Source organism: Oncorhynchus tshawytscha, linkage group LG03 (assembly GCF_018296145.1).
Source record: "Oncorhynchus tshawytscha isolate Ot180627B linkage group LG03, Otsh_v2.0, whole genome shotgun sequence".
Classification (NCBI taxonomy): domain Eukaryota; kingdom Metazoa; phylum Chordata; class Actinopteri; order Salmoniformes; family Salmonidae; genus Oncorhynchus; species Oncorhynchus tshawytscha.
Genome location: NC_056431.1, coordinates 39,207,302 through 39,227,072, shown reverse-complemented (window position 1 = coordinate 39,227,072; position 19,771 = coordinate 39,207,302). Strand labels below are relative to the sequence as shown.

Sequence of the window (19,771 nt, the reverse complement as noted above, 5' to 3'; positions counted from 1 at the left end):
AGCATACAATGACATTCTAGATTCTGTGCTTCCAACTCTGTGGCAACAGTTAGGGGGAAGGTCCTTTTCCTGTTTGAGCATGACAATACCTCGTGCACAAAGCAAGGACCATACAGAAATGGTTTGTCAAGATCGGTGTGAAAGAACTCGACTGGCCTGCACAGAGCCTTGACCTCAACCCAATCAAACACCTTTGGGATGCATTGGAACGCGGACTGCGAGTCAGGCCTAATCGCCCAACATCAGTGCCCGAATTCACCAATACTCTTGTGGCTGTATGGAAGCAAGTCCACGCAGCAATGTTCCAACATCTAGTGGAGGCTGTTATAGCAGCAAAGGGGGGAGGGGGGACCAACTCTATATTAATGCCCATGATTTTGTAATGAGATGTTCTCCGAGCAGGTGTCCACGTACTTTAGGTAATGTATTGTATCTAGCCGACAAACATTTAAGTTGTGAATTCCATACTGTAAATAGAACACCTGGCGCATGCTGCACAATAGTGACACACAAGGTTCCGGTCTCTTCTTTGTGTGCTTCTAAACAAACACCACATGACTTAGGACTACCGATAAGCTTCAAAATGTAAAATTGTGACGGGAGATAAAGATTGCGTTCTGCATTTCACCTGACATATTGCACAAGTTGACTGCAGGTATTTACTTAAAATAACTACAGATATTCTAATGTATAAAAAAAAAAAAACTTCAACGAAATAGTTGACGGTATTTGGAAAAAGCATCCGATGGCATTTTCCAAATACCCCGGTATACAGCCCAAGCCTAGTGTATGCTTGTGTAGATGTGTGCATGTGAATGTTGGGTGTGTACTGTGTGTGTGTGTGCGCACAGTGAAAACCTTTTGGTGTGTTTGGGTGTTCACACATTTTCAATTGAGCCCATTCACCACCAGTGGTGTAGAAATCTCCTTAGTTGTGACACAACTCATCATTCCATTGGTGCTGCATGCAAAAATGGAAATACAATTGTATTTGTCACATGGGCAGAATATTACGGGTGTAAGCTTAACTGTGAAATGCTTAATTATAAGCCCATCCCAACGATGCAGAGTTAAAACATAATAGTAAATAGAAAAATAGTAACACAAATATAAAACACACCATTTAGCTATATACAGGGATTACTAGTACCCGATCAATGTACAGGTGGATAAGGTATTTTAGGTAGATATGTATATGAAGGCAGGGTAAATTGACCCGGCATCAGGATAGATAAAATAAAGAAGTGTAGCAGCAGCATATGATTAAGTGTGTGTGTGTGTTGGGTCGGTGTATGTAGTGAATGTGGGTTTTGTGTTTTTTTTTAAATATATATATATCTATATCTATACAGTGGGGCAAAAAAGTATTTAGTCAGCCACCAATTGTGCAAGTTCTCCCACTTAAAAAGATGAGGCCTGTAATTTTCATCATAGGTACACTTCAACTATGACAGACAAAATTAGAAAAAAAATCCAGAAAATCACCTTGTATGATTTTTTAAAATGAATTTATTTGCAAATGATGGTGGAAAATAAGTATTTGGTCAATAACAAAAGTTTATCTCAATACTTTGTTATATACCATTTGTTGGCAATGACAGAGGTCAAATGTTTTCTGTAAGTCTTCACAAGGTTTTCACACACTGTTGCTGGTATTTTGGCCCATTCCTCCATGCAGATCTCCTCTAGAGCAGTGACGTTTTGGGCTGTTGCTGGGCAACACGGACTTTCAACTCCCTCCAAAGATTTTCTATGGGGTTGAGATCTGGAGACTGGCTAGGCCACTCCAAGACCTTGAAATGCTTCTTACAAAGCCACTCATCCGTTGCCCGGGCGGTGTGTTTGGGATCATTGTCATGCTGAAAGACCCAGCCATGTTTCATCTTCAATGCCCTTGCTGATGGAAGGAGGTTTTCACTCAAAATCTCACGATACATGGCCCCATTCATTCTTTCCTTTACACAGATCAGTCGTCCTGGTCCCTTTGCAGAAAACCAGCCCCAAAGCATGATGTTTCCACCCCCATGCTTCACAGTAGGTATGGTGTTCTTTGGATGCAACTCAGCATTCTTTGTCCTCCAAACACGACGAGTTGAGTTTTTACCAAAAAGTTCTATTTTGGTTCTCGTGATCATTTTGACCCCACGGGGTGAGATCTTGCGTGGAGCCCCAGATCGAGGGAGATTATCAGTGGTCTTGTATGTCTTCCATTTCCTAATAATTGCTCCCACAGTTGATTTCTTCAAACCAAGCTGCTTCCCTATTGCAGATTCAGTCTTCCCAGCCTGGTGCAGGTCTACAATTTTGTTTCTGGTGTCCTTTGACAGCTCTTTGGTCTTGGCCATAGTGGAGTTTGGACTGTGTCTGTTTGAGGTTGTGGACAGGTGTCTTTTATACTGATAACAATTTCAACAGGTGCCATTAATACAGGTAATGAGTGGAGGATAGAGGAGCCTCTTAAAGAAGAAGTTACAGGTCCGTGAGAGCCAGAAATCTTGCTTGTTTGCAGGTGACTAAATACTTAATTTCCACCATAATTTGCCAATAAATTCATAAAAAATCCTACCATGTGATTTTCTGGATTTTTTAAATCTCATTCCGTCTGTCATAGTTGAAGGGTACCTATGATGAAAATTACAGGCCTCTCATCTTAAGTGGGAGAACTTGCACAATTGGTGGCTGACTAAATACTTTTTTGCCCCACTTTGTGTGTGTGTGTGTATGTATGTGTGTGTGTGTGTATGTGTGTGTGTGTGTGTGTGTGTGTGTGTGTGTGTGTGTGTGTCTCTCTATATAGAGATATAGATATATATCTCTATATATACATCTATACATCTATACATCGTTCAAAAGTTTGGGGTCACTTATAAATGTCCCTGTAGGAGGAAATGGGCACCAATTAAGCGCTGCCCACAGGGTTAGGCATGGCGTTGCAAAATGGAGTGATATCCTTCCTTCTTCAAGATCCCTTTTACCCTGTACAAATCTCCCACTTTACTATCACCAAAGCACCCCCAGACCATCACATTGCCTCCACCATACTTTACAGATGGCGTCAAGCACTCCTCCAGCATCTTCATTTTTCTGAGTCTCACAAATGTTCTTCTTTGTGATCCAAACCCCTCAAACTTAGATTTGTCTGGAAAAAAAGTGTTATGGACAATCTTCCTTTGTCCAGTGTCTGTGTTCTTTTGCCCATCTTAATCTTTTATTTTTATTGGCCAGTCTGAGATATGGCTTTTTCTTTGCAACTCTGCCTAGAAGGCCAGCATCCCTGAATCGCCTCTTCAATGTTGACGTTGAGACTGGTGTTTTGTGGGTACTATTTAATGAAGCTTCCAGTTGAGGACTTGTAAGGCATATGTTTCTCAAACTAGACACACTAATGTGCTTGTCCTTTTTCTCAGTTGTGCACCACGGCCTCCCACTCCTCATTTTTTTTATTTATCTGTTATTTTACCAGGTAAGTTGACTGAGAACACGTTCTCATTTGCAGCAACGACCTGGTGACTAGTTACAGGGGAGAGGAGGGGGATGAATGAGCCAATTGTAAACTGGGGATTATTAGGTGACCGTGATGATTTGAGGGCCAGATTGGGAATATAGCCAGGACACCAGGGATAACACCCCTGCTCTTACGATAAGTGCCATGGGATCTTTAATGACCTCAGAGAGTCAGGACACCCCTTTAACGTCCCATCCGAAAGATGGCACCCTACACAGGGCAGTGTCCCCATTCACTGCCCTGGGGTGGGTATTGGGATATTTTCTTAGACCAGAGGAAAGAGGGCTTCCTACTAGCCCTCCAACACCACTCTTTCTAGTCTGGTTAGAGCCAGTTTGCGCTGTTCTTTGAAGGGAGTAGTTCACAGCGTTGTTCGAGATCTTCAGTTTCTTATTTTTATTTATTTTTTATTTCACCTTTATTTAACTAGACAAGTCAGTTAAGAACAAATTATTACTTACAATGACTGCCTAGGAACAGTGGGTTAACTGCCTTGTTCAGCGGCAGAACAATTTTTACCTTGTCAGCTCGGGAATTTGATCTTGGCAATTTCTCACGTGGAATAGCCTTCATTTCTCAGAACAAGAATAGACTGACGAGTTTCAGAAGAAAGTCTCTTGTTTCTGGCCATTTTGAGCCTGTAATCGAACCCACAAATGCTGATGCTCTAGATACTCAACTATTCTGTAAGACAGTTTTATGCTTCTTTAATCAGAACAACAGTTTTCAGCTGTGCTAACATAATGGCAAAATGTTTTCCTAATTATCAATTAGTTATTCCAAGTTTATCATGTTAAAAGGCTAACATAACGTGCCATTGGAACACAAGCGTGATGGTTGCTGATAATGGGCCTTTGTATTCCATTAAATCAGCCGTTTCCAGCTACAATAGTAATTTACAACATTAACAATGTCTATACTTTATTTCTGATCAATTTGATATTTTAATAGAAATTTTTTAAAGCTTTTTTTTAAAACAAAGAACTTTCAAAGTGACCCTGAACTGTTGTGTTTGTGTGTATATGAGGTCCTGGATGGCAGGGTGCTCTCGATGGTGCAGCTGTGGAACTTTTGAGGATCCGAGGGCCCATGCCAAATCTCTTCATGACTATGCGGGTGTATGTGGACCATGTTAAGTCCTTAGTGATGTGGACTCCAAGAAAGTTGAAGCTCTCAACCCGCTCATCTACAACCTGTGGATGAGGGTGTGCTCTCCCCTCTTTCTCCTGTAGTCCATCATCAGCTCCTTTGTCTTACTGACGTTGAGGGAGAGGTTGTTGTTGTTATCACGGTACCACAATGCCAAGTCTCTGATTTCCTCTCCGTCGGTGATTTGCGCTTCCCCCGTCATGTCGTCAGCAAACTTGATGACGGTGTTGGAGTCATGCATGGCCACAGTCGTGGGTAAACGGGTAGTGCAGGAGGGGGCGAGGTACACACCCTTGAGGGGTCAATGTGGTGGTGGTGTTGCCTACCCTCACCACCTGGGGGCGCCCCGTCAGGAAGTCCAGGATCCAGTTGCAGAAAGTGTTCTGTCTCCGGCTTGGTGATGCGAATGGAGGGGACTATACCCCATTTTGTCATGTTGACCTTGCTGGGTGGAAAAACACCTTTTTGCTACAGTACAATATAGCTGTGTCCCAAATGACACCGGATTCCATATAAAGTGCCGTACTTTGGACCAGAGACCCATAGGTCTCTGGCCAAAAGTGGAGCACTATGTAGGGAATAGGGTGACATTTGGGATGCAACTTATGTCTCTGAGAAACCAGTGATGTGCAAACTCAAGGAACCTACCAGGCACAACCCTAAACCCTAAACCCAGGGGAAAAAAGTATTTGATCCCCTGCTGATTTTGTACGTTTGCCCACTGACAAAGAAATGATCAGTCTATAATTTTAATGCTAAGTTTATTTGAATAGTAAGAGACAGAATAACAACAAAAACATCCAAAAATGTTACATTTATTTGCATTTTAATGAGGGAAATAAGTATTTGACCCCTCTGCAAAACATGACTTAGTACTTGGTGGCAAAACCCTTGTTGGCATTCAGAGGTCAGACTTTTCTTGTAGTTGGCCACCAGGTTTGCACACATCTCAGAAGTGATTTTTTTCCCACTCCTCTTTCGAGGCTGACGTTTGGCAACTCGAACCTTCAGCTCCCTCCACAGATTTTCAGCAGGGGATCAAATACTTTTTCCCCTCACTGTATCATCCTGACCAACTTGCGCTCTAAATACACCTCTGCTGTTTTCAACCAGGATCTCAGCGATCATTGCCTGCGTCCGTAATGGATGCGGTCAAACGACCACCCTTCATCACTGTCAAACGCTCCCGTACACACTTCAGTGAGCAGGCCTTTCGAATCGACCTGGCCGGGATAACCTGGAAGGATATTGACCTCAGCCCGTCAGTAGAGGATGCCTGGATGCTCTTTTAAAAGTGCTTTCCTCACCATCTTAAATAAGCATGCCCCATTCAAAAAATGTAGAAGTAAGAAGGTAAGGTTCACCCCAGATTTGACTGCCCTTGACCAGCACAAAAACATCCTGTGGCGTCGAATAGCCCCCGCGATATGCAACTTTTCAGGGAAGTCAGGAACCAATATACTCAGTCAGTTAGGAAAGCTAAGGCTAGCTTTTTCAAACAGAAATTAGCATCCTGTAGCACTAATTCTAAAAAGTTTTGGGACATTAAAGTCCATGGAGAATAAGAGCACCTCCTCCCAGCTGCCCACTGCACTGAGGCTAGGAAACACAGACACCACTGATAACTCTACGGTAATCGATCATTTCAAGAATCATTTTTCTACTGCTGACCATGCTTTCCACCTGGCTATCCTTACCCCGGCTAACAGCTCTGCACACCCCGCAGGAACTTGCCCAAGCCCCCCTCCCACTCCTTCACCCAAATCCAAACCGCTGATGTTCTGGAAGAGCTGCAAAATCTGGATCCCTACAAATCAGCTGGACAAGACAATCTGGACCCTCTCTTTCTAAAGTTATCCGCTGAAATTGTTTTAACCCCTATTACCAGCCTATTCAACCTCTTTCGTATCGTCAGAGATCACCAAAGATTGGAAAGCCGCCGCGGTCATTCCGCTCTTCAAAGGGGGAGCCACTCGTGACCCAAACTCTAATAGACCTATATCCATCCTGCCCTGCCCTTCTAAAATCTTTGAAAGCCAAGTTAACAGATCACCGACCCTTTCTAATCCCATTGTACCTCTCTAATCCCATTGTATCCCATTGTACCTATCTCTGCTATGCAATCTGGTTTTCAAGCTGGTCATGGGTGCACCTCAGCAACGATCAAGGTCCTAAACGATATCATAACCACCATCGATAAGACCGTACTGTGCAGCTGCCAAGGCTTTCGACTCTGTCAATCACCGTATTCTTATCGGCAGACTCAACAGCCTTGGTTTCTCAAATGACTGCCTCGCCTGGTTCACCAACTACTTCTCAGATGGAATTCAGTGTGTCAAATCAGAGTGCCTGTTGTCCGGACCTCTGGCAACCTCTATGGGGGTGCCACAGGGTTCAATTATCGGGCCGACTCTTTTCTCTGTATTTATCAATGATGTCGCTCTTGCTGCTGGTGATTAGCTGATCAACCTCTACGCAGATGACACCATTCTCTTTACATCTGGCCCTTCTTTGGACACTGCTAAGAAACCTCCAAACGAGCTTCAATGCCATACAACTCTCCTTCCGTGGCTACCAACTGCTTTTAAATGCTAGTAAAACTAAATGCATGCTCTTCAACCAATTTGCTGCCCGCACCCGCCCGCCCGATTGGCATCACTACTCTGGACGGTTATGATTTAGAATATGTGGACTACTACAAATATCTAGGTGTCAGGTTAAACTAAACTCTCCTTCCAGACTCACATTAAGTATCTCCAATCCAAAATTTTAATTGAGAATCGGCTTCCTATTTCGCAACAAAACCTGCCAAACACCCTTGTAAAACTGACTATCCTACCGATCCTGGACTTCGGCAATGTCATTTACAAATAGCCTCCAACACTCTACTCAGACTGCATCCAATTTGCTATCACAGTGCCACCCGTTTTGTCACCAAAGCCCCATATACTACCCACCACTGCGACCTGTATGTTCTCGTTGGCTGGCCCTCGCTACATATTTGTCACCAAACCCACTGGCTCCAGGTCGTCTAAGTCTTTGCTAGGTAAAGCCCCGTCTTATCTCAGCTCTCACTGGCCACCATAGCAACATCCACCCGTAGCACACGCTCCAACAGGTATATTTCACTGGTCATCCCCAAAGCCAACCCCTCATTTGACTGCCTTTCCTTCCAGTTCTCTGCTGCCAATGACTGGAACTCATTGCAGAAATCACTGAAGCTGGAGTCTTATCTCCCTCACTAACTTTAAGCATCAGCTGTCAGAGCAGCTGTCCACAGCCCATCTGTAAATATCACACCCAACTACTTCATCCCCATATATTGGTATTTATTTATTTTTGCGCTTTTGCACCCGTGTCTCTACTTGCACATCATCTTCTGCACATCTATCACTCCCATGTTAATGCTAAATTGTGATTATTTCACCTCTACGGCCTATTTATTGCCTTACCTCCCTAATCTTGCTACATTTGCACACACTGTACATAGATTTTTCTATTGTGTTATTGACTGTACGTTTGCTTATCTCATGTGTAACTCTGTTGTTTTTGTCACACTGCTTTGCTTTATCTTGGCCAGGTCACAGTTGTAAATGAACTTGTTCTCAACTGGCCTACCTGGTTAAATATAGTGGAAAAATTAAACTCGGAACAGTCATTTAAAGTTTAATATGCGGTCTTAACGGCACATTCGTTGAATTTGGAGCTGTTACAATAACACCATCATGGTCTGTTGGAATACGGGCTTCTGTGTTTTCCAATGAGGCAGTGTTATGTATGCACTGAATGTACAATGGTGTTATACAAGGCTTGCTCATCCTAACTGGCACGGTTTCCCCTCTCTCGCTCTCTCCTCCCCTCTCTCGCTCTCTCGTCCCCTCTCTCGTCCCCTCTCTCGCTCTCTCGTCCCCTCTCTCGCTCTCTCCTCCCCTCTCTCGCTCTCTCCTCCCCTCTCTCGCTCTCTCCTCCCCTCTCTCCTCCCCTCTCTCGCTCTCTTTCTCTCAGTAAAAGCAGAGAGAACTTACAGAGAAGTAGCCTCCAGCTCTCACCCCTTTCGCACGGTAGGTCCACTTTTTTATAATTTTATCCTACCACTGATTAGGGTAGGCAGTGTTTACCCAGCTCTGCTCAAGAGTTGGCTTGCCTAGAAGTATCTTTATCTCTCCTTTATTTACAGAGTGTGGTGTCATTTAAGATAATGTCTCTTTTGCAAAACCGACAGACTTTTGTATTCCTATCACAGCGCCCAGATAATGTTAAGTGCTTTGGATGTCATGTTGTGCCTGCTGTTTATTGGGACAGAACTAGTAACAACTTTGCAAAACATCCTCTGCCCCCCTCCCACTCCTAAATTTCCTTAGGGGTTGTGATTGGGTCATGTTTTCCCCACTGCACCCCGTGATAGTTTCCACTGCCGATGCACCATCACACCCTTACTCGATCGATCATGGCTGACCACAGTTGTGTGTGTGTGTGGTACATCCCTGGCTCTCGGCGTTTGTGACGTGCACCCTGCACTCAATTGCTCCATTGCGTCAAGTGCAATCAAGCTGTGTGTACCAGAACAGATCGTGTAATGATAACATGACATTCTTGGGTTTACTCTCCATTTTTGTGTGTGTGTTTTACGCTCACATGTGTGGATATGCACCCGAGTGTGACTCGTAGGCCTTAAAAGCTCAGTGTGTTTTTTTTTATGTCAGAGGCTCTCCGGTGTGAGAGAATAGAAGTCTGGAGTGTGTCCCGTCCTACTGCAGAAACTACACACATAATTTGTCTGGCTACCCAGACTCCTTGCTCTGGCCAACCGCCCTGGCCATGGACGTTACTTTCTAATCCGCAATGGGGCTGGATCTTATCCGCAACGACCCTGACCCTTCTCTGAATTCGAACCCACTCGGGACTGTCTGATTGGACCAGAAACTGATGGGTTGGGCCAGAACACATTTGGGTAAAGTGGCGGTTTGAGAATACCATGCCCTTTGTGCCCCTCGTCACCACAAATGACTTAAATGATGTCGGTCTGACTAAAGTATGTAGCGTCAGAGCAGCGGAAGAATTGAATGCGAGTCGTCAGGCTAACACATCACATGGAGCAAAGTACTGAGTAAATAGTCTGAATACTTATGCAAATGTTTTTTCCCGATTTTTAAAATTTGCCCAAACTTCTAAACCTGTTTCTGCTTTATTATGGATTGAGTAAAAAAAACTTCAATACATTTTAGAATGTCTGTAACCTAACAATGTTGAAAATGTCCAGGGGTCTGAATACTTTCCGAAGGCACTTTACATAAACAATGTGTCTTTTAAGCTTGGCGTGTCCTCTCCTACTCCAGGTATCTCTCCCTTGGAGCAGTGGTTTCCAACCTGTCCTCAAGCTTTTGGTGGTCCCCAGGACAGAAAAGGTTGGGAACCGCTGCCTTATGGAGCTTTTCAGCCCACTCCCTAAACCCTACCACCCCCTCTCGTCTCCACATCCAGTCACCGTTTCCTGTCACTACATCACCAGTCACCAGAAAGGGCAGCCAAGGACGTGCTCACCGCTAGCCAGGCTAGCAGAATGTCAAGCACAGCAGGGATAGCCCAATGCAATCTGTCCCTGCCGGAACCCATGTCAGGCCAATACAAATCACAGCCGGCTCTCTCTCAACCTGGTGTTCAAGTCTCACAATGATCCCAAACCTGTCATATGTTGACAGTGGCACAACAGAGTACACATCGTGTAGGACAGGGTTGTTGTGGCATTATGGTTTTTGCCATTTTTTGATACTAACCCTTGGTTTTGATTAGTATGTCAATAAATTATTATTTTTATCATTACATCCACAGGTTTTTGTCATGAGTGAGATATTGGTAGTGCTATTTGGAAGAAAATCGTTTTTGTGAAAGAATGTGTGTTTTAGACAGACATTGAGGGGAAAAGAAAGGGAGAAGACAGAGTGAGAGGGGATGAAAAGGACAAGAAGGCGAGTTCAGACGAAAGATTGCCGTGCACTGGGGGAGATGGTGACAGCATGACTTGGGGCCAGACGGTGCAGTCATACGTGTGTGTGAATTAAAAATATGTTAGTGTTGCAAAATATTTTTCAAGGAAAGTTGCTTTTGGTTGCTCCATTCGTCGCTCGATGATCATTTCGTCATAACATTAATATATCATTTATGTGTATGCTGTCCCTCACGCTCATGCAATGAGCAATTCTACAAAACAAAACTAAATAGAATGTTTGAAGGAGGAACCGATATTAAATAATTAAGCAGCATACAAAAAACGTATCATGTTTTAGAAAATATTTTATTTATGTATTGTTATTTATTGGAGAGCTGTGGTGTCATTTAACAAGGAACCAACCAATGTAATAACTTCACTCGCTGCAGCATTGGGGAGAGGACCTAGAGGCTAGAGCGGAGAGGGGCAGGGGAGGGAGCGGAGAGGGGCAGGGGAGGGAGCGGAGAGGGGCAGAGGAGGGAGAGGGGCAGGGGAGGGAGCGGAGAGGGGCAGGGGAGGGAGCGGAGAGGGGCAGGGGAAGGAGCGGAGAGGGGCAGGGGAAGGAGCGGAGAGGGGCAGGGGAGGGACGCAAATGACGGGTGCACACACAGGCAGCAGCCGGAGGAAGCTGAGCCGTGGAGGGGGAGCAGACTGCAGAGCAGCACAGCTGAGCTCAGCCGAGCGGTCACGCAAACAGGGAAGTTGCTAAATCAACCAAAAGTCGCAGAGGCAGCCTTAAAAAGTAGCTACGTTTGTTGCTATACTCTTTTACCAATACAAGTCGCTGGAGGGTCTGAAACCGTGCAAAATTTAGCGACAGTCTCTAAGTTGGCAACACTATGTTGTGTTGTTTTGATAGTACTAACCTCAAACTAGAAAGTGATTGCAGCTTTTAACAGGTGATGTTAACGTTTAACGGGATCAAAATTAAACACTGCAACAGATTGTTCTCCCTACAGGAGATGATTACACATGGACAAATGCATGCACGCACGGGCCAGTGTTTCCGTTTAGAAAATTTGCCGCTGGACAACGTGACCGGTAAGATTTTAATTTACCGGACATTTGACAAATTTACCCGACATACATATGCATTAGATGCGTAATGCATTATGGTGTCCACCCAAGGTGCTCAAAATCCATTTTAGATTATTGTAATGCATTTTACCAGAATAGAAATTAGCCTGTGAAGTTTAATAAAATAAAGTTGAATGTTCTTATACCAACGTGACCGGTTTTATTGAGAAGCAAAACATTACCGTTTGCGGGGTCATCCCAGCTATTAATCATTTATTTTTATTTTTTACATTTAGCCTAGAAGAACAGCCGCCTATACGGTAAAACACAACTAAAAAATATTATACTTGTGTAATATAATTTGCTAAAGATCTGTCCTCTAGACTATTTGTATGAACATTTTAATAAATAACAAAACACAGCTGTTTTCAAACACTATCTAGGCCTCTAATTTAAATTTAGCCTAGGCATGAACATTTTAATTTGACTGTCTAACACCAGGACTGGCGGGTTATAGCTAGAAGGGATCCAGCTTTTGTAAAATGAATGTCAGATTTGACTTTGTTGCAGGTTAGGAGAATTTATGCAGCAGGTTATATTATACATGACACTATGTTGATCTTTCCTAGGGCGGCAGCAGAACTGCTAGGACCAGGCCTGACAAACACAAAAATGATCCTCTAATTTCAATTAAAACTTTAAAAACTCTAACTTTATGTGTAGACCATACCATGAAATGCTTACTTACAAGCCCTTAACCAACAAGAAAGAGACACTCAAAGAGTTAAGAAAATATTTATCAAAAAAAAAAGAATTAATAAAAATAACACAAAATAACAATAACGAGGCTATATACAGGTGGTACTGGTACCGAGTCAATGTGTTAGGGGTACAGGTTAGTTGAGGTAGGGGTGAAGTGACTTGTGTTCGAGGAGGATCTTGGCCTGCTCAAAGTGAGCCGCTGCTGTTGGGTAGTTAAAACTGTCCGACTCCTTGGAGCAGCTTGCAATGCGGATCAGCTTTGTTACTTTGTCCTCAAGAAACAGAAGATGTCTTGAGGCTTGTCTGCTCTGTTTTGGAGAAAGAATCACCTCTCGGCAGGCACACTGGAAATGGAGATAATCGACACAATCTTCCCCGTTTTTCCCAGTCAGAGTACACTTTGCTGAAGTCCCCTATGAGGACCTTGCGTCTGTTGTGCGAGTAAAAATAGAAACGCACTCACCCGACACTAATTTCCAAGCAGCTTGAGCATTTATTAGCCTACGAAGTGTACAGTGCCTTCGGAAAGTATTCAGACCCCTTGACTTTATCCACATTTAGTTACGTTACAGCCTTATTCTAAAATGTATTCAATTGTTTGTTTTTCCCCCCTCATCAATCTACACACAATACCCCATAATGACAAAGAAAAATGTATACAGTGGGGCAAACAAAGTATTTAGTTAGCCACCAATTGTGCAAGTTCTCCCACTTAAAAAGATGAGAGATCCGTGTATATTAGTGATGCACCGATATGACATTTTTGGCGGATACCAATATCCAATATTTTCCTTGCCCCAGAAAACGATACTGATATAAAAAAATGTTGTGGCCTTTTAAGCATTCTCGTACAGTTAAATAGTTAACACACACACATGGACGCAGCGGTCTAAGGCACTGCATCTCAGTGCAAGAGGCGTCACTACAGTCCCTGATTCGAATCCAGACTGTATCACATCCGGTCGTGATTGGGAGTCCCATAGGGTGGCGCACAATTGGCCCAGCATTGTCCGGGCCATCATTGTAAATAAGAATTTGTTCTTAACTGACTTGCTTAGTTAAATAAAGGTTACACACACACCACACTGACCAAAATGTATTTAGTTGGCATTTACATATGTCCCCATTACCAGTAAAACATAATCAGAACCTATTTCTTTCACTTTCACTTTGCTGTTTCCTTCATTTGTTCAGTCGTTTCATTCTCAACCAGGTTTTCTATGGAACGTTTGGGTCTTTGCGTGTCAAAAAAGATGCACGTCAAATAAGCTTGTTGACCTATCAGGACCTGAATATGACTATGATTTTTTTTACGTAGTTATTACATATTCATTACACTGTCACTTATATTTCGTATGTCACAATGATTCATCTATGTATGCTATGATGCTGGTAAAGTTGTCTCACACACCTACAGTGCTGGTCATTAAAAAAAAGCTAGCTAGCTCATAGACACAAACAATGTAGTTCTTCCCCAAAAACATGGCAAAACGACTATCTGTTTCAGTAGCTATACTTAGCTTGCTAACTATATAGCTAGCTGTCATCTAAAATAACCCTAATTTATAAAACTGTTCTTATTTGTTTAATGGTGGTCAGACCATTAAGCTAGCCACAATAAGGATTATCCACAATAGTGGACTTTGCGGGTAGCCTTCAAAATAAAAGTATGGCATAATTCTACTATTTGTATTCATTTGCCTCACTGTCAATGACATACTTTTATTTTGAAGCAAACCGCAAATTCCACTACTGTGCCTAATCCTTATTGTAGCTAGCTTCACAACATATCCAGTCAAGCCTCACTAGCCAGCTAGCTGGCTGCTTATAACATTATCTTTGGCAACATGGTTAAGTAGCTGGCTAGCTATTTATTTTCATCAACTGAAGTTCAATTTCAATAGGCAAACAACAAGTGGCAACCTAGCTAATACTTACTCACAAGGATTCATAAATCATTGCTAAGAATAATGAAAATGACTGCAGTTTCTACAGGTCATTGTATTCAGGCTGGTTGTATTGGTGCTAGCTGGGTACCAAGCTAAAGCTAGCTACCCCAGAAGTTGCAGTCTAACAAGTGATGCTTTATTACCAACGCGGTATTGCAAACACAACGTTCGTGGCTGGTGTTTGCAGATTTGTTTTTATACAGCTTTGACAGTGCTACTGTATCTTTTTTGACACGCAAAGACCAAAACGGCGTTCCATAGTATGTATGTCATGAAGGTAATAGCAGTGACACTTACTGTGTAACTCCAGTAGGGCAACATCTGAAAAATAGCGCACTTGGTAGTGTACCGGTGCTTGACCAATTGGTGAAATATTGGCTTTAATGGATTTTGCCTTTTTGAGTTGTCTCGCTGAAATTCTCTTACTCTTTCAAATGACTGCTCGACTTGTTGAATGCTAGGTTAGGAATGCTGTGTAGCACGAGTAGCGCAACATTTTTACATCGGTTTTTAACATCGGTGTTAAACTAGACATGGGGCCGATACCAATGTTTGCATTTTTAGCTACTATCGGCCGATTCCGATATGTCCACTGATATATTGTGCATCCCTAGTGTGTATACTTTGTGAAGGCACTTTATTTGCCTTTGAAGTTGGAGCACATTGACTGGTATTTCCTTTAATGAATAAAACACATTATTTTACAATGAAGTTGTATTTTTTTTTTAAATTGTGGTACAACAATTTTATTTATTGGCCAAAAAAAAGAAAAGGAAGGGATTCCAAAAGCCGACATTTACCGGCTAACGGAAACCCTTGCATGGGCACACACACGTCCACCCACATCTGCTGGCTACCAAACACAGTCAAACACATACCACTTTCTCCACAGGTTCTTATTTGGTCCAGCAACAAAAATATGAACTAAGGTAGCGTTGACTTGTCGAGACAAACCCACGGACAGCGTTAATTCATGGATCAATTCAGGCTACAAGTGTAGGCATAATGACAATTGCCAAATGTCCTTACATTTTTGGTGTTTAAACACATTTATTTCCATTAATCATTCCCTCTATTGTGCTCCTCCTATTTCTCTCTCTGCCCTACAGTGGCTTCAGAAAGCATTCACACCCATTGACTTTTTACACATGTTAAAGCCTGAATTTAAAATGGATAAAATTGAGGTTTTGTGTCACTGGCCTACACACAATACCCCACAATGTCAAAGTGAAATGATGTTTCTCAACACAAAAAAACAATGCTGAAATGTCTCGTCAAGTATTCAACACCTTTTGGTTTTAGATAGTGCCAATAGTGCCTTCAGAAAGTATTCATACCCCTTGACTTGTTACAGCCTGAATTCAAAATGGATTAAAAAAAAAAAATCTACACCCAATATCTCATAATGCCAAAGTGAAAACGTGTTTTTAGACATTTTTGCACATTTATTGAAAATGAAATCTCTCTTACATAATTTTCACCCCCCTTAGTCAATACATGTTAGAATCACATTTGGCAGCGATTACAGCTGTGACTCTTTCTGGGTAAGTCTCTAAAAGCGCTGCGCACCTGGATTGTACAATATTTGCACATTATTCTTTTTAAAATTCTTCAAGCTCTGTCAAGTTGGTTGTTGATCATTGCTAGACAGACATTTTCCATTTTTGCCATTACATTTTCAAGCTGATTTAAGTCCAAACTGTAACTAGGCCACTCAGGTTATCTTGGTAAAGCAATTCCAGTGTATATTTGGCCTTGTGTTTAGGTTATTGTCCTGCTGAAAGGTGAATTTGTCTCCCAATGTCTGTTGGAAAGCAGACTGAACCAGGTTTTCCTGTTGGATTTTGTGTGCTTAGCTCTATTCCGTTTCTTTCTATCCAAAAACAACTTCCTAGTCCTTGCCGATGACCAGCCTACCCATAAAATGATCCAGTCACCACCATGCTTGAAAATATGAAGTACTCTGTGATGTTATGTAAAAAAATATATATTTTTAATTTTCAATAAATTTGAAAAGATGTCTATACGTTTTTCACTTTGTCATTATGTGATATTGTTTGTAGATGGGTAAGAACAAATATATATGTAATCCATTTTAAATTCAGGCTGTAACACAACAAAGTTTGGTTTCAGTTAAGGGTTATGAATTGTTTCCGAAGGCAGTGTATTTTAATGTCTCCATTTTTCATTTTCCAAAAATGGTCCTCGATATTCCGACGCTCATTGACTGTCTAGCTTTTTATTTTATGTTTTATTAAAACGTTTTTTTTAAAAACTCAAACTGCCCTCGGGGCCGTATGCCTGACAACCCTGCCACAGAGTATCCAGGAGCAATACATGAAGAGCGGGGAGGTTGAAAGCGAGAGAGAGTGCCCCAGGTGATGCACCACACGGCCCGGAGCTTCCGCGAAGCACATTAGCCGCTAACCCAAGCCCTGGTCCCAGTGGATGGACAGCCGCCATAGCTGCCCGCTAGCCTAAAAAAAGGCACTGGTGACTAATACAAAAAGAGCCCCAGCAACATGACCTCGTTTTCTGTTCACGTCAAAGCAGTGCCTCCGCAATCAAGCTATTGTTGTTTCCGTCGCCACCGCCTATTCAGCGGATTGTTTCTCATTTTCTCATCTCTCACTCTGTTCTCTCTCTCTCTCTATGCATCTCCCTAGCTCTGTTGCGGTAGGGGGAAATGCTTGGAACAGTTAACTGCAGTGGGTGAAGTCACTTCTGACTGACCACACAGCCTCAGGGAAGCGAACAGTGCCCTTTAGCATCTGCAAGCCTGCCTCTGCTCTATTAGGCAGTACAGTGCACTCTGCTGACTCCTGTAAGAGGAGTTCACTGTATTGGAAAGAGCACTCTTCATACATTATCCATGAGATATGAGTGTATGAATTTGTATTGATAATGAAGTGGGAGTATATAGGCTCTTGAAGTGAACACAGGGATAATGTAAGCCACCTTTCAGGGCTACTCATGTTGATGTATCGATCTTTGTGTGGTTGTGCTGCAACACGCATGAATACAAGCACACGCATACACTCATGCATGCACTTAGTCTGTGAATGTGAACATGTACCATGATATTAGATCACTCATTTATATATGGGATGGCTCAGGATGTACATCTCATAGGCTGTTGGCACTGCACTGGTGGATCGTGATCCCTGGGGACCACACTACAACTATGCACTGATTTGGTATAAATGCCAGGCTCTTAGTCGTGTGTGTGTGCATACTTGCTCGTGACTGACAGACACCTGCCAAGCTTTCACACTCTGTGCGTTTCCCCGATGTAAGGTCAGTATTGCATGTTGGGAGTGAATGCTTTAGGTGGATGGTAAACTGATTCTAGATCATCAGGGTAACTTCTACCAGGAGCACTAGTGATTTCAAGGCATGAAAACGTTCAACGTATTCAGATCCCTTGACTTTTTCCATATTTTTGTTATGTTATAGCCTTATTCTAAAATGGATGAATGTACTTTTCTTCCTCATTAATCTACACAATACCCCATAATGACAAAGCATAAACAGGTTTTTAGATTTTTTTTTCAAATTTGTGAAAAATAAACATACCTTATGTATTCAGACCCTTTGCTACGAGACTCGAAATTAAGCATACACCTGAGCTCAATTTCGAGTCTCATAGCAAAGGGTCTGAATACATAAGGTATGTTTCTTTTTTACAAATTTGAAAAAAAATTCTAAAAACCTGTTTACGCTTTGTCATGTTTCCATTGATCATCCTTAAGATGTTTTTTTCCCAACTTGGAGTCCACCTGTGGTAAATTCAATGGATTGGACATGATTTGGAGAGGCAAACCCCTGTCTGTATAAAGTCCCACAGTTCACAGTCTAGGTCAGTGCAAAAACCAAACCATAAGGTTGAAGAAATTGTCCGTAGATCTCCAAGACAGGATTGGGTCGAGTCACAGATCTGGGGAAGGGTACCAAAAATCAAATCAAATCAAATGTATTTATATAGCCCTTCGTACATCAGCTGATATCTCAAAGTGCTGTACAGAAACCCAGCCTAAAACCCCAAACAGCAAGCAATGCAGGTGTAGAAGCACAGTGGCTAGGAAAAACTCCCTAGAAAGGCCAAAACCTAGGAAGAAACCTAGAGAGGAACCAGGCTATGTGGGGTGGCCAGTCCTCTTCTGGCTGTGCCGGGTGGAGATTATAACAGAACATGGCCAAGATGTTCAAATGTTCATAAATGACCAGCATGGTCATATAATAAGGCAGAACAGTTGAAACTGGAGCAGCAGCACGGTCAGATGGACTGGGGACAGCAAGGAGTCATCATGTCAGGTAGTCCTGGGGCATGGTCCTAGGGCTCAGGTCCTCCGAGAGAGAGAAAGAAAGAGAACGCACACTTAGATTCACACAGGACACTGACTAGGACAGGAGAAGTACTCCAGATATAACAAACTGACCCTAGCCCCCCGACACAAACTACTGCAGCATAAATACTGGAGGCTGAGACCTGAGGGGTCAGGAGACACTGTGGCCCCATCCGAGGACACCCCCGGACAGGGCCAAACAGGAAGGATATAACCCCACCCACTTTACCAAAGCACAGCCCCCACACCACTAGAGGGATATCTTCAACCACCAACTTACCATCCTGAGACAAGGCTGAGTATAGCCCGCAAAGATCTCCGCCATGGCACAACCCAAGGGGGGGCGCCAACCCAGACAGGATGACCACATCAGTGAATCAACCCACTCAGGTGAAAAAAATGTATACAGCATTGAAGGTCCCCAAGAACACAGTGCTCGCCATCCTTCTTAAAAAAAGTTTGGAGCCACAAAGACTTTTGCTAGAGCTGGCTGCCCGGCCACACTGAGCAATCTGGGGAGAACGGCCTTTGTCAAGGAGGTGACCAAGAACCCAATGGTCACTCTGACAGAGCTCTAGAGTTCCTATATGGAGATGGGAGAACCTTCCAGACTGACAACCATCTCTGCAGCACTCCACCAATCAGGCCTTTATGCCACTTGGAGTTTGCCAAAATGCACCTAAAGGATTCTCATACCACGAGAAACAAGATTCTCTGGTCTGATGAAATCAAGATTGAACACTTTGGCCTGAATGCCAAGCGTCACGTCTGGAGGAAACTTGGCCCCATTCCTACAGTGAAGTGTGGTGACAGCATTGTGCTGTGGGGATGTTTTTCATCAATAGGCTAGTCAGACTAGTCAGACTAGTCAGGATCGAGGGGAAAGCTGAATAAAGCAAGGTACAGATATCCTTGATGAAAACCTGCTCCAGAGAGCTGAGGACCTCAGACTAGGGTGAAGGTTCACCTTCCAACAGGACAATGACCCGGATCACACAACCATGACAATGCAGGAGTGGCTTCAGGACAAGTCTCTGAATGTCCGGTCTCTGGCTGG

The 19,771-nt window shown here is 43.0% G+C and overlaps 1 protein-coding gene across 4 annotated transcripts in view; it reads left to right on the top strand.

Moving 5' to 3' along the window:
* LOC112235186 (double-stranded RNA-specific editase 1) overlaps window positions 1-19,771 on the top strand; it is a 182,914-nt gene that overhangs the window by 66,401 nt on the left and 96,742 nt on the right. For 2 of the 4 annotated variants that reach the window (XM_024403610.2, XM_024403596.2), the window contains exon 3: window positions 8,660-8,715. The exons of the other annotated variants lie outside the window; for them this stretch is intronic. The gene's annotated coding sequence lies outside the window, so the exon portion shown is untranslated. The remainder of the gene's footprint in view (window positions 1-8,659; window positions 8,716-19,771) is intronic. 4 annotated transcript variants of the gene reach the window in all.